Source organism: Lytechinus variegatus, chromosome 1 (genome assembly GCF_018143015.1).
Source record: "Lytechinus variegatus isolate NC3 chromosome 1, Lvar_3.0, whole genome shotgun sequence".
Classification (NCBI taxonomy): Eukaryota; Metazoa; Echinodermata; class Echinoidea; order Temnopleuroida; family Toxopneustidae; genus Lytechinus; species Lytechinus variegatus.
Window position 1 is genome coordinate 38,413,303 of NC_054740.1, and position 6,000 is coordinate 38,419,302.

Here is a 6,000-nt window from a genome sequence, read left to right on the forward strand (position 1 = left end):
TGGCACTCAACCTCAAATATTCATCATCAATTATTTTCCCAAAATGAAAGATCTGGTGGGTGTTTCATAAAACTGTTCTTAAAGGTCAAGTCCACCTCAGATAAATGTTGATTTGAATCAATAGAGAAAAATCAGACAAGCACAATGCTGAAAAGTTCATCAAAATCCGATGTAAAATAAGAAAGTTATGACATTTCAAAGTTTCGCTTATTTTCAACAAAATAGTTGTATGAACGAGCCAGTTACATCCAAATGAGAGAGTCGATGATGTCACTCACTCACTATTTCTTTTGTTTTTTATTGTTTGAATTATACAATATTTCAATTTTTTACGAATTTGACGATTAGGACCTCCTTGCCTGAAGCACAAAATGTTAAAGTAATGGAATGAAACTTCATTTCACATGAAAATGACGAGAAAATATAAATATTTCATATTTCATGTAATAAAATACAAAAGAAATAGTGAGTGAGTGATGTAATCAGTTCCTCATTTGCATACCGACCGAGATGTGCATATAACTGTTTTGTGAAATGAAGCGAAACTTTAAAATGCCATAACTTTCTTATTCTACATCCGAATTTGATGAAATTTTCAGTGTTATGCTTGTTGAATTTTTCTCTTTTTATTCAAATCAAGTTTTTGTTTGGGTGGACTTGTCCTTTAAGATACGAATGACTTGACCATGTTTACGTATGACTGGTGATCATTTCCAAGGCCAAGTGATATATCCCTATATAATTAAGTTAGGACCTACATGTAAGATAGTGTGTTCCAGTGTGCGTAAAGTTGTGCGTAACTTTATGAACAGCTTTATGAAACACCCACCGGGATTCCTTGAAAAGTGTGCCCTCCCTTTGAAAGTGAGGACCTTTTTTGTTTTGCTTTCAAATTTTCCGCGGAAGAAATGACCTCCGATCTTAGGTGAAAACCTTTTTTTTTTGCTTGTCAAATTTTCATCGGAAAAATGTGACCCCCTTTCGGAAAATCCTAGATCCGCCCCTGGGAACGTCGTAGTGTAGCTCTGACAATCTTCTTTCAAACAGAGGGTCGCATTTTAGCTTATTTTATTTTTGTTTGTTACCCTTATGAATTAAAACAAAAGTAAATTGATTTGAAATTTAAATGAAAGTGAGACACACGATGGTAATATTAATTTGAAAGTTATAACAAAAGTTCAATGTAATGCATATTTTATTATTTTTTTTTACTCTTTACAAACTTGAATGCCTATGTTTTTTAGAGCAGAAGTGCAAACGAAATTATACCACCGATAGTGATTGATAAAATAATGAAATTGACACTTGACACTAAACATCAAGAACCAAAACCCCACCAAACAAGATTTGACTAAAATTCTAATAGGTCACTTGACTGACGATTTCAGTCACGTGACATCTTCGGGAGGAAACCAGATCGACTAGAACGAGTCGAGGACAAAACAAACTGTCGTCAAGATGTCTCCAAAATGGCTTTAATGGATTCGATACAAAGAGAAAAACTAGACCAAATAGGTTTATTGAGGCTGTGTACAAAGTATGGAAAAATCGCTTATAGTCTTATTGATATACATGTTTTTATTTTATTTGCTCGCTCTAAATACGTGCGTGGACTGCAGAGTTTTGCATGAACATCGTTAAGGAAGGGGGGGGGGGGATACGGCCAAAGTAGGGGAACAATTTAATGTTTGGGGCTGAAAAGTGCAGAGTGACTCCTTTTGAATACTTGAAACCGCTTCAGAATGGTCTATATGCACACTGCTTTTCGTTATCAATATGATAGAATTATCATTCTTGGTCTCCGTAATTTACATTGGCTTTAAACCACAATTTTAGCTATGAAACGGGACTATCTCTCAATTAAATCCACTGGAACTCCAATTCATTTAGTGATTTAATCCATGGGAAAATATATGTGAAGACAAAGAATTAAGAAAAAAAAAGAAAACAAAAAAAAAACCAGGAATGGCAAATTTCGTTTTTTGGATTTGAAGATTAGATTTTATCTTGGGATTGTTTGATATACGCACATAGTTTACATGTATATAGCTCATCCCCCCTCCCTGCAGCAGAAAGTTGATCTATTGTGGAATACAGAAATTTCAAACAAGCAAAATAAAAAAAAAATATTTCGTTTTCAAATCAACTCATAATTTGGGTGGGATCCCCATTTACATGTTTTTACAGCAATTCATCTCTCTAAATTTGCGAGTAAGAAAAATGATTAGCTGATATATTTAAACGTCGATTGGCTGGATTTTGTATTACTTTTCAGAGAAAGTGAGGAGTCATTTACCATTTCATTCAAACTCATCTATGTTGATTCTAGCATCTTGAACGATTAATGGCGTAGTAAGCTTACATGCAGGCGTGGCGTATATGGGACCTAAGAAGAGCCCCTCTGCGAGTGAACGAAGCAAGTGATTGCATTTTCTCTCTTTTAAATACAAAAATCCAATTTTGTGAAAGATTTTGACATTACAATGTGATAATAAAGTTCACCCTTTTCTTTTTCTATTCTTTCTTTCCTTGTTTTGAGGTCCATGGCCCCCGTCGCCTCCGCCAGAGTGAGCGATACCATGCATGCACAGTTAAAACGCTGTTTAAAATTTTTATACAATGTTGTTTACTATAATTATGAACCTTACAGTAATTGTTTAAACAGTTTAAACAGGTGTTTAAAATCTTAAACAACCTAGTTTAATTTTCAATATCTAATCTTCAATGAATTAAGCATTGTTTAAACTGTTGTTTATTGTTTAAACAACTACTGTAAGGTTCATATAGTAAACTTCGTTGTACTGAATTTCTTATCATTTTCCTCCACAATTAAATCACACATCCTACATGCCATATTATTTTCGTTATTTTTTTTTAAATATTTAAGCCACATTTGAACGCCTCCGTGGCTAAATACGGTTTAAAAAAATATATCGAGGCCAATTTCCAAAAGATTTTTTTGACGATAAAACTAGGATATTCCGGGCGTTGGTGAACAAGGATTACTAAATGATGCGGGGGTGATTGCATGAATATGAGTTCCTTTCGAAAGAAAAAAATACATTTCTCGGTCCTATAATGCGATCTATCTTTAATCAGGATAACGATCACAGAAAATCCTGTCTGGGAATGGGATCATCATTTTGGATTGCGTAGTTTCTCATTTAAAAATTGAAATGGCTTAATGGCGGTACCTGGCCTAATGATGGGAGGGGGAGATTGATTTTGAACTCATCACTTTCACATTCCTAAATAATCTTGATTCTTTTTCATATAAACATGACAAAATTGCATTTTGCACCATAACCACCAAGAAATAAAGAGAAAAAAGAAAAGGAAATGAAAATGGTGGAATTTGATCCCATTTGATGAAGGTGTGGCTTTTTCTATAAGAATATCAAATTTTAAACAAGTGGAACGCCTCTGGCAGTCTCATCTGCATCACGCGATTCAATATAGCAGCAGTGCTGACTTTGAAAACTACTATGAAATAATTATTCACATAAAAGACAATTCATGTAATGATACAATACTACGTTCATTGACAATTGACCTCGATCATGTGACCTAAAACTTCTCAGTGATACTTGATTACCCCTATATACACTATATTTATAAACTTTGAAAGTTATGACAGCAATCTAATAAATACCTCTAAAATGGCCAAAGTTCAATGACCTTAAATGACCTTTGACTTTGGTCATGTGACCTGAAACTCGCATGAGATGTTCAGTGATACTTGATAACTCTTATGTCCAAGTTTAATGAACTAGATCAATATACTTACAGAGTTATAATGGCAATTCAACAAATACACCCAACATGGCCCAAGTTCATTGACCTTAAGTGATCTTTGACCTTGATCATGTGACTTGAAACTCGGACGGGATGTTTAAAGATACTTGATTACTCTTATGTCCAAGTTTCATGAATCAGATCCCAAAACATTCAAAATTATGATGGTAATTCAACAGATACCCCCATTATTGCCAAAGTTCATTGGCCTTTGACCTTGGTCATGTGACCTGAAATGCGCGCATGATGTTCAGTGACACTTGATTACTCTTAGGTCAAGCTTTTATGAACTAGACTAAAATAAACTTTCAAAGTTATGATGGCAATTCAACAAATACCCCCAACTTGGCCAAAGTTCATTGACCCTAAATGACCTTTGACCTTAATCATGTGACCTTACACTCGCACAGGATGTTTAGTAATACTTGATTACTCTAATGTCCAAGTTTTATGAATCAGATTCATAAACTTTTAAAGTAATGATGGTAATTCAACAGATACCCCCAATTTGACCAAAGTTTGTTTACCCTAAATGACCTTTGAACTTGGTCATGAGACGTGAAACTCAAGCAGGATATTTAGTAATACTTGATCAACCTTATATCCAAGTTTCATGAACTAGGTTAAAATATTATCTAAGTTATGATGACATTTCAAAAACTTAAATTTAGGTTATGATTTTGATATTGATTCCCCATACATGGTCTAAGTTCATTGACCCTAAATGACCTTTGACCTTAGTCATTTGACCTGAAACCCAGGCAGGATGTTCAGTAAGACTTGATTAACCCTATGGCCAAGTTTCATGAACTAGGTTTATATATTTTCTAAGTTATGCTGTCATTCAAAATACTTAATCTTCGGTTCAGATTTGGTGTTGACGCCGCCGCCCCCGTCAGAAAAGCGGAGCCTATATGTATCACTCTGCTATATGCATGTGAGACAAAAAGGCTACAATCTTCGCTCGTGCGCTCCACTCGCTTGGTACTCTTAAAAGGGATGGTCCGGGCTGAAAGTATTTATAGCTTAATAAATGGAGTAGAATTCACTGAGCAAAATGCTGAAAATTTCATTAAAACCGGATAAGAAATAACAAAGTTATTGAATTTTAAAGTTTAGCAATATTTTGTGAAAACAGTTATGAATATTTATTAGGTTGGCTGATGATGTCACAACACACCTGTTCATTCCTCCCTGAACACGTGGAATTCTATTATTTTAACATTTTGTGCTTCAGGCAAGGAGGTCCTTATCGTCAAATTCGTAAAAATTGAAATATTGTATAATTCAAACAATAAAAAACAAAAGCAATAGTGAGCGGGTGACGTCATCGACTCTCTCATTTGAAAGTAACTGGCTCGTTCATATAACTATTTTGTTAAAAATAAGCAAAACTTTGAAATGTCATAACTTTCGTATTTTACATCCGATTTTGATGAAATTTTCAGCATTGTGCTTGTCTGATTTTTGTCTATTGATTCAAATGAACATTTTTCTGAGGTGGACTTGACCTTAAACCTCAAATAAAATGATATATTCGATTCACATTTTCAGAAAATGAGCAAAATGCGATTTGTTCCAAAATCGGATCGCGAACAGTCGTAATGTGTGCGGTGGCCTTTAAAGGTACTGCGTGAACATGGTGAAAGTGGGGACAGAGTGGAGAGTTGGAAAAGTGGAAGTGTTCTCGTGCTTTTGAGGGCAAACATGTATGTGCTTGAAGGTGAGGACAATGCCGAGAGTTTGGGGAAGTTGTGTGAGGGTGTTATTTTGGATGTGCGAGGGTGTGTGTGTGTGTGTGTGTGTGGATAAGTCCTATTAAATTACATACCTCTGTGCATATTTTATTACACTTTACCCTTCAACCGGGGACGTCCTATAACCCGGTACGTCCCCGGTCCAGATAAGCATACCAGTCAATCCTCGTCTCATTTCAAACCGTGTCAGATAGGCACATATGAAAGCATGATTTGTCAAAAGATCAAGTAGGACGGGAGGAAGCGTCCCCATTATAATATTATTATGAAATACTCTGCTCATGAATTTCCGAAAATATGCCCAGTAGTTGTATGAGACCGCAAACACACGTCCTCAATTTTGGTATGGCTGTGTAAGAGAGAGAGAGAGAGAGAGACAGCAAAAGATATAAATGTATATATATATTTGTATATATATATTTATGTATATACAAATGTAGATAGACCA